At 41.1% G+C, this 9,316-nt stretch overlaps 1 pseudogene; it reads left to right on the forward strand.

The window, feature by feature from the left end:
• The window catches only part of LOC140464803 (cytochrome P450 2K3-like), a 44,355-nt pseudogene extending 35,240 nt beyond the window's left edge, over positions 1-9,115 (forward strand).
• Positions 9,116-9,316: the final 201 nt, after the last annotated feature.

Genomic DNA, 9,316 nt, shown 5'->3' on the forward strand with positions numbered 1-9,316 from the left:
GGCCGGATAAGGCAAGAGGCAAACAGGGGTAATGGGGGCCGGTCTTAGGGAAGTGGACGATGTAAGCAGGGGAGGGAGCAGTGTAAAACAATAGACATCAAATCATATAAATGTTATGTATGAATTGAATTTAGTGTGTGTATGTCCCTTGCCTTGAGAAAGGGACATCACACCCACTTGCAAGTGTAAAATAAATGGCACTACTGATTCAGATCTTGTCTCGGACTGAAATTATTGAAGTGAGTGGGCTTTGTTTCTCACAAAGGTGTCCTGGAAAAACTGGAAACAATGGGTATACTGGAATCAGGTCTTGGTTAGAGACAAATAACCTGCTAAAACTGGAATCTAAAGTAAACAGGCAGCCTCCTGCCACTCCTCTACAACCACCCCCAGTCCTGAAGAAGAGTTACAACCGAAAGATCGACTTCTCCACCTCCTGACTTGCTGTTTTCTTCCAGCCTCCCGCCTGTCTACTTTGGATTCTAGCATCTGCAGTTTTTTTGTCTCTAATCAAGTTTGTTCCACTGTGAAGTCTTTTCAAAGGTTGGCATTTTGAAGACATTCCGTGCCTCCCTTAGGTGTGTACTCAATGAGTCCCTTTCTCACTGCCACACGCCGTGACCTCCTCAGCCCTCCAGCTCTTTGACCACATGATGAAACAGACTCTCTACTACAGCCACTTGACATTCCTCAGCTGCTGCCTTCATATCCATCTAAACCCTCATGGCCGACAGTACAATTTAAACCTCCAAATTTGGACCCACCTTTGAGGCAAATACCCTCCATTCCCAAGCCCTGACTCCCTTCCCAGTCCCTCCCCCTCCCTTCCACTCCTCCCTGCCATCAACCAGATTCATTCCTCCATTGACCAACCAGACCATACCCCCTACCCATCTTCACCTATCCCCACTTCACCACCCTACCCTCCCCACACCACCCGCCACCCCCTCTATCTACAGCTCTGCTTAGACCAAACACCAGTCCTGAAGAAGGGTTACACCCAAAACCCACTGCACTGTATACACACACACACAGACACTCCTACACACACACTCCTACAGACACTCCTACACACACACTCCTACACACACACACTCCTCCAGACCCATACACTCACGCATACACAAGCTCTCTCTCATACACTCACATATACACTCCCACTCTCACATGCACACATGCACCCTCTCACAGACTTATACCCCTTTACACTCACACTCGCACATATACACGCACTCTCTCACAGACACCCATAACCTCCATCCCCCCATACTCATACCTATGTGCATATAAACACACATATAAGTTTGTGGGGTGAATTTTACTTGCAGCATTACATTTTATTTTGCTCAAAAACTGCATGAATCCATGTAAGATTCCGTAAATCCATTTTTTAGATTAGAATCAGTCTGACCATTGTGGCACAGACAGTCTCACACAGAGTAGCTCACATCTTCAATGCATTATCTGGCTGGCATGACACCAATTGTTAAAGTTCACTTGAGAATGTAACTTTTAAAAAAGTCTGCGATTTACATATGAAAGAACTAAAACCAACATGTTCATTCCAAAAGATGAGAGACTTAACAAACAATCCAGGTCTTTTTCAATATATAATTTCAGTTACATCACATTGTAAACTTTTGCTATAAATTCTGTGTCTTACGACCTTATTCTCCACAACCACCTGATGAAGGAGCAGTGCTCCGAAAGCTAATGCTTCCAAATAAACCTGTTCGACTATGACCTGGTGTTGTGTGATGTTTAACTTTGTACCCGAAACGTCGACTTCTGCACCTCCTGGAGTTGCCTGGCTTGCAGCATTCTTCCAGTCTCCTGCCTGTCTACTTTGGATTCCAGCATCTGCAGTTTTTTTTTGTCTCTGCATCATGGTGCCATAGTCAGTTTGCTAATCCTCTCTACTGAACATTCCACATCCATTTAGGGAACAAGAATCTCAACCCTGTTAAAGAAACTCAAGGGCTGAGGCTCCTTCAGTGCTATCTCTTGGATCCCTCCAGCAACTTTGCTTATGTGTCACAGTGCTCAAAGCTCAGATTCTAGACCACCAACTCTGGGCCAGAGTTCCTCAAGAAACCAAAACTTCCTGCAGGTGTGGCCGCAATGAACTACAATGGGGTCCACCAGCTGCCACATCATGCAGGGACAACACTTGCCTGGACCTGCATATATGCTTTATTTATTTAATTTTAATTTGATTTTTAACAGTTTCCTATTGATATTTTAGTAGCCTGTAAATATTTCCCATTTTTACTTTCAATCTGAAAGTAACACATAATGGATAGTCAAATTGGTAGCTCTCACCAACCAATGAACTTACAGTTTATGTGTGATGTCACTCTTTTGTGCTGAGCCCTGACCTTGGGCTTCAATTTATCCTGATGATTCCTGAAGAAGGGCTCATGCCCAAAACGTCGATTCTCCCGCTCCTTGGATGCTGCCTGACCTGCTGCGCTTTTCCAGCAACACATTATCAGCTTCAATTTATCCTGTCGACAGAAACCTTACAAGCTATGAGCCAAAAAGGGCAAGCGAAAAGCACCACTTTCCTCCTGCACCAAGTTCCCATGCTGCCTCAAATCTCCCCAAACTGGACGCTCACTTTGCCTGTGTCTTACTTGGGATGTGTCCTCTCCTTCTTGACCGTGCAAAGTTTACTAAATTTTAGTCATAATGACTGAAAATGAACTGAACATTTTGGGGGAGCAGTTATCTGATAGTTTTAATTTATTCCCCTTTACCTGGTTTCAGTCTGCACCTCAAAATTTAATCAAAAATCCACATCTAGTTGCAAATCATAAAAACAGATACTCACTGCAATTAACACCATCAGTGTATGTGCAGGAATTGCTGCTACTGAAATAAAAACACAGTCTCGATGAAATGCTGCAGAAAATCTTAACAGATCAGCCAAGGTGCAAATGGACAATTGCACCAACAAGAGCACCTCAGACAAAGAATTCACTTCAAATATTTGGAGCTTAGATTCCCTTTCAATTATCTAGAGGGGGAATCCTTAATTTCATCAGAACTAGGAGTAGGAGTAGGTAATTCAGGCCCTGGAACCTGCTCTACCATTTTAGACAACTGTAGTTGATCTCATCTCGACTTCAACTCCATTTTCCTGCTGGCTTGCCATACCCTTCAGCCCATGACGAATTTAAAATTTGTCTATCTCCTACTACTTACTATGTTGAATGAAGGTTTCACTGCCTTGCACGGCACTTTGATTAGTTCCATTCCTTTCTGTATATTTGACTCCAGTACGCGGGAACACCAGCACTTGCAAGTTTCCCTCCATTCCATTTACCATCCTAACTTGGAAACCTGTCGCCGTTCCTTCACTGCCATTGGATCAAAATCCTGGAATTCCCTTCCGAATGAAATTGTGGATCAACCTACAGCATGTGGCCTGCAGCAGGTCAAAAAGGCAGCTCACCACCTTCTTCTCAAGGGCAACAAGGGATGGACAATAAAATGCTGGCAAGCACAGCCCAGGATAGTCTTTCATTTTGGGATATGGTGGACACTAAGTCCTGGCTTAACATTGCTGTTACATGCCTGAAGGGTACAATTTTAATGAAACATTGAGTGAATCAGATTTTCCCATTACAACCAATGCAAATGCTTTCACTAGATTAGGCAGGATTTTCTCTTTAAAAAAATTCAAACGTCATGCAATGGAATCTCGAGCAGCAGATGCGATAAATGAAATAAGACCATAAAATCATAAGACATAGGAGCAGAAATTAGTCCATTCAGCCCATCGAGTCTGCTCTACCATTCAATGATGGCTGATAGGTTTCTCAAACCCATTCTCCCATTTCCTTCCCGTAACCCTTGATTCTCTTGATACTCAAACTCTATCTATCTCAGTCTTAAATATATTCTGTGGCAGTGAATTCTATAGATTCGCCACTCTCTGACTGAAGATGTTTCCCCTTATCTCCATTCTAAAAGGTCTTCCCTTTACTCTAAGGCTAGACTCTTGAGTCCTAGTCTCTCCTACCAATGGAAACATCTTCCCAACATCTACTCTGTACAGGCTATTCAGTATTCTGAATGTTTAAATTAGATCTCCCCTCATCCTACTAAACTCCATTGAATGTAAACCCACAGTCTTCAAATGTTCCTCATATGTTAAGCTTTTCATTCCTGGGACCATTCTCGTCAATCTCATCTGAACACGCTCCAGGGCCAGTACATCCTTCCTGAGACTGGGGGCCCAAAACTGTGCACAATACTCTAAATGTGGTCATACCAGAGTTTTATAGATCCTCAGATGTACATCACTGCTTTTAACTTCAATGCCTCTCAAAATAAATGCCATTATTGCATTTGCCTTATTAACAACGGATTCAACCTGCAAGATTACCTTGAGAGAATCCTGGACCAGCACTCTTAAGTGTCTTTGCACTTCAGACTTCTGAATTTTCTCCCCTTTTAGAGAATAGTCTGTGCCTCTATTCTTCCTACCAAAGTGCATGACCTCACACTTGCCCATGTTGTACTCTATCGGCCACTTCTTTGCCCACTCTCCTAACCTGTCCAGATCCTTCTGCAGCCTCCTGCCTCCTCAATGTTACCTGTCCCTCAATCTATCTTTGTATCATCTGCAAACTTAGCCAGAATGCCCTCAGTTCCTTCATCTTCTTCTTCTGTGTTGTAAATAAGTTAAAGCCAGGTACAGCTATATTACTGAGTGTAGAGCACACCTCAAACATGATTTTTAATTTCATACCATTAATGTTGTTATGATCCAAGCTGATGTTAACACTGGACTGTGGTGCTAGAAAAGTACTGCAGGTCAGGCAGCATCTGAGGAGCTGGAGAATCGACGTTTTGGTCATAAGCCCTTCAACAGGAGTAAGCCTCACTCCTGATGAAGGGCTTCTGCACGAAACGTCCATTCTCCTGCTCCTCAAATGCTGCCTGGCCTGCTGTGCTTTTCCAGCACCACACTCTCAACTCTGATCTCCACTATCGCTGTTCCTTCACTGTCCCTTCCCTCCCTGAGAATATAGTGGGTCTATCTACAGCACATGGACTGCAGCAGAACGAGGAGACAGTTCACTACAACCTTTGCAACGGCAAGTGGGAACGGGTAATCAATGTTGGTCAGCCAAGAACACCCATAATAAATAAAAGGTATGTTAATGAATATCAACAAACCACTTTTTTTGTTACTAGTGAGTGTTGCCTTGCTGTTCACACCATGTTTGGAGAATGGAATTTTAGTTTCTCTCTGCATTGTGAATTTGCTTTTTGCTGATTTTGCCTCATTTTCTCAACAGATTCAGCAATGCCAGCATCGTTCACAAGTGAGCAGATTCTGCCCTTTGGTTTTCGCAACCTGGTATTTTTTTAATCACTAAGTGAGAGGTGGTACAGTGGTGTGCAGACTGGGTGTGTGGCCCAGTGAACAGTTTGAAAGGTCACTGGTGTGGTGAATAGGAGCGATCAACTGAAAAAACACTCACTGCCTTTAGGCCAGTAAATGTCTTCCAGTGTTGAAGCCTGATCATACACTGGACTGCAACATCCTGCATCCTTATCCTTTAAATTTGTGCCCTCTCCCTCATACACTTAATTCTTCCCTGTTAAACCACAAGGTAAAGGATTTATTGTGATTCAGTCTCAAAACTTCCTTTCCATCACAGGGGTAGCTTCCGAGACCAACATCAGGAGTGCAAGGTTAGTGTAGTTAGAGATTTAGCTTACTTACTAGCCTCTTGTGTGGCAACTGAGTCAAGATTTAGCGTAAGGTATATGAATGGTATAGTAGAGAGAGTGAGCAGAATGTTAGTGAGAGTGTTTTACAGTGTATTTGAGTGATGTACTGACAGAGCTGCATAAAGCTAAAGACATGTTGAGGATGTGAGAAATGGATTTGAAGCTGATGCCTTTGAAAGTTGTCTGAGGGTGAGCTGGAGCTGATGTGAATGTCCGGTGTAGATCCTGAGAGCTGGGGAGTGCTGCTGAGTGAGAGATTGATGTGTGGTTCATGGAACAGTCTGAAAGGTCACTGGTGTAATGAACAACAAATGGTTGTGTTGTGGAAAAAATTGCAATAATTTGTCAAGTAAACCTTTTCTGAGAAATATGGCGAGGTATTTAGCATCAAGCTGGGACCCACAACTGCAGTGGTGCTGACCGGTTATGAAGCAGTGAAGGATGCTCTCATCAACAATGCAGATGAATTTGGAGAAAGAGCACACATCCCAATATTTGAAGCAATTACAAAAGCACACGGTAATTTGCATCATCACTGTTGTTAAACTTATCAGTTATAATCAGGTTGTATTCTGTCCCTGTTCAGATAATGAATACGTTTCAGTGTTTTGCATAGGTTAGTTTTTTTAAAGCATTATGTTTTAAAGAACTTGAGGAAAGAAACAAAAATAACTAATCAAATAAGATTGTAACTAATTTGCTGTAAGTTCTAAAACATAGTTATTTTTAATCGTGCAATATCCAGAAATTATAGCCATTATTCTAGACCTAATTATGTGAACATGGGGATGTTTAGTAAATTTGTTCAGCATCCTATTTTCCATGATTTGATTAGAGATGTTCATAACATATTTTTGTTGTTTGTCGAAGGTTATATTGCAGGTTTGGGAACATAACTTGTTATGACCCTGGTTCATCTGTGATTTAGGGGAAAGTGAGGTCAGAGTCAAAAAGTGTGGTGCTGGAAAAGCACAGCCAGTTAGGCAGCATCTGAGGAGTAGGAGAGTCAACGTTTCGGGCATAACAATTCATGCCTGAAACGTCAATTCTTCTGCTCCCTGAATGCTGCCTAACCTACTGTGTTTTTCCAACACCACACTTTTTGACTCGTCTGTGAAATAGCACCCTTTTGCCTCGGGTTCCTGAAGAACTTTAGTGAAAAGAAACCTGTTGAGCTCAAATTTAAAATTAAAAATCGACCCAGTGTCAACTGAGACTTGTGATACATGAAGAAAGGTGAGAGCACACTTGTATAGAGCAGAAAAACTTACACAGACCATTTGGACCAAATAACTTGTTTCTGTCAGTAAAATCAATATAGGTCTGCACTTGTAGACAAGGGATGCCACACACATGTGATCCTACCATCTCCAGTAGTGATATCTAGGCTTCTTAAACTTTATATTCAAATTAATTGTCAACTTCATCTGTTGCATACAAATATCCTTTATGCTTGACATTTTTGTGATATTTCAAATGAAAAAGCTTTCAATAGCTTTCTATGGATTTAAGAGGTTACTTTGCCCTGTTGTTTTTGGAGAGAGGTTTTAAGGCAGAGGTAGTGAGTCGTCTACCGGAACCACTGGGGTGAACAGCTTGTGAGATCTTTGATAGTTTTAAAAGTTGGAACAAAAGAAGCAGCCAGAAGGGATGTGCTCAAACTCGGACAGAACCGTGATCTTTAGCTTCCCGTAGAGGATACTGGGGTTGCAAAAAGCTGTGACATCTCTCTTTGCTACAGCTGAAAGCTGGAGTTCCCTCTCTGTCTCTCTCTCTCTCTCAGAATTGTGTTTTTTGCTGTTCTTTTTTGTTGGATTTGAGAACTACATGTAAGACAATCTGTTTTCTGAATCTGCCTTTTGCCAACTGTGATAATTGGAACAGTTAGTTAGAAATAGTTACTGTATGTATTATTTTGTTAAGTTTTCAAATGAATTAAGTTATTCTAATTCTTTCTTTCTTTTGCATCGTTTTTACTATAATGGATGAACTATAGTGTTTTGCTTTAAATCCAATAGTTTGACCAATCAAATTGCATCTGGTAGGCCAAACCTTACATTTACCTTGAAAATAAGAAAACGTTAGAGTCTAGACTATTTTCAGAATATTTTGAGGAGGTTTGATCTGATCCATATTACCATTATTTGGGGATTCCAGAACCAGAGGATATAGTTTGAGAAAGAGGGCCAGAACATTCAGGAGAAACTTTAGGAAGTACAAATGATTGCAGGTATTTGGAACTCTCTTCTACAAATGGGAGTGGTTGCTGGATCAGATGTTAATTCTAAATCTGAAATAGGTAAATCTCTGTTAAGCAATGGAGTTAGGCTCTAGATCAGCCAGGATCCCATTGAATGGTGGAATACGCTGAAGAGGCTGAATGGCTAACTCCTCTTGCGATGTTACATATGTCCCTATTTGTCCCTCAATCAACATCAGAAAAATAAACAATTTGCAGAAGCTTGCTGTGAATAAATTGGTTAACACACTTCCTATACTCTAACACCTGAAAAGTAACTCAGTGACTGAAGCATTTAGGATGCCCACAGGCTGCCTATTGAAATGTACTTTAGAAACAATACAAATATGAATCTTTCTCATTTCACCGTGTATAATTTAGTTAATTAGTCCTGCCCTCGATTCTTTGAGGAATGTCGTCAGTTAAAATGAATATTCCAAGAGTCACAATGTTTGCTTCTTTCTGATGGATTTAATTTAAAGTATTGTTTTTGATCACGGGGAGTCATGGAAGCAAATGCAAAGATTTGCCCTCAGCACATTACGAGATTTTGGAATGGGGAAAAAAACCCATTGAAGGCAAAATAATCAAGGAGTCAAATTTTCTGGTAAAAAGGATTAATGTTTATTAAATTGAGTTGGTGTAAGATAAATGAACAGAATTACCATTGTTTCTTTTCTCTGTGTGCATTATTTATGAATGCAGATGTACACTAAATAATCACAGAAGTGATGGTGGCTGGTACAATTACAACATTTAAAAGGATGGGCTCATGCATAGGACACATTTAGAGGGATATGGGCCAAATGGTGGCAAATGAGACGAGATTAATTTAAAATATCTGGTTGGGATGGATGAATTGGACCGAAGGGTCTGTTTCCATACAGTAGATCTTTTTGACTCTTCGACTCTGAGTGCCTGCTACCTCCTGGCCGCTTTCCTTTAACAGCCAAGGGAACAAGCTTCAGGGTCTTATCAGAAGAGCTATGCAACTGTAATAAAATTTCTTTTGCAGGCCAACCGTTTAATCCAACTATGAAAATGAACTCTGCTGTGGCCAATATAATTTTGTCTATAGTTTTTGGAGACAGATTTGATTATGAGGATGAAACATTAATTAGTTGAATAACGAGAGTAATTGAAAATATTCAACTTTTTGGTTCAACTATGGTCCACATAAGTCTCAGCCTGTTTTTGAAGAGTAATACATTCAAGAAAAGATCATTTGCAACTTGCAGTAATTGGAAAGGGGCTGCAAGTGGAGTGTCACTAAATCTGTGGTGCAATACAACTGGCCATTAATTGATTGGTTAAGGGCTTTAATTG

The sequence above is a fragment of the Chiloscyllium punctatum genome, chromosome 40, assembly GCF_047496795.1.
Source record: "Chiloscyllium punctatum isolate Juve2018m chromosome 40, sChiPun1.3, whole genome shotgun sequence".
Lineage (NCBI taxonomy): Eukaryota > Metazoa > Chordata > Chondrichthyes > Orectolobiformes > Hemiscylliidae > Chiloscyllium > Chiloscyllium punctatum.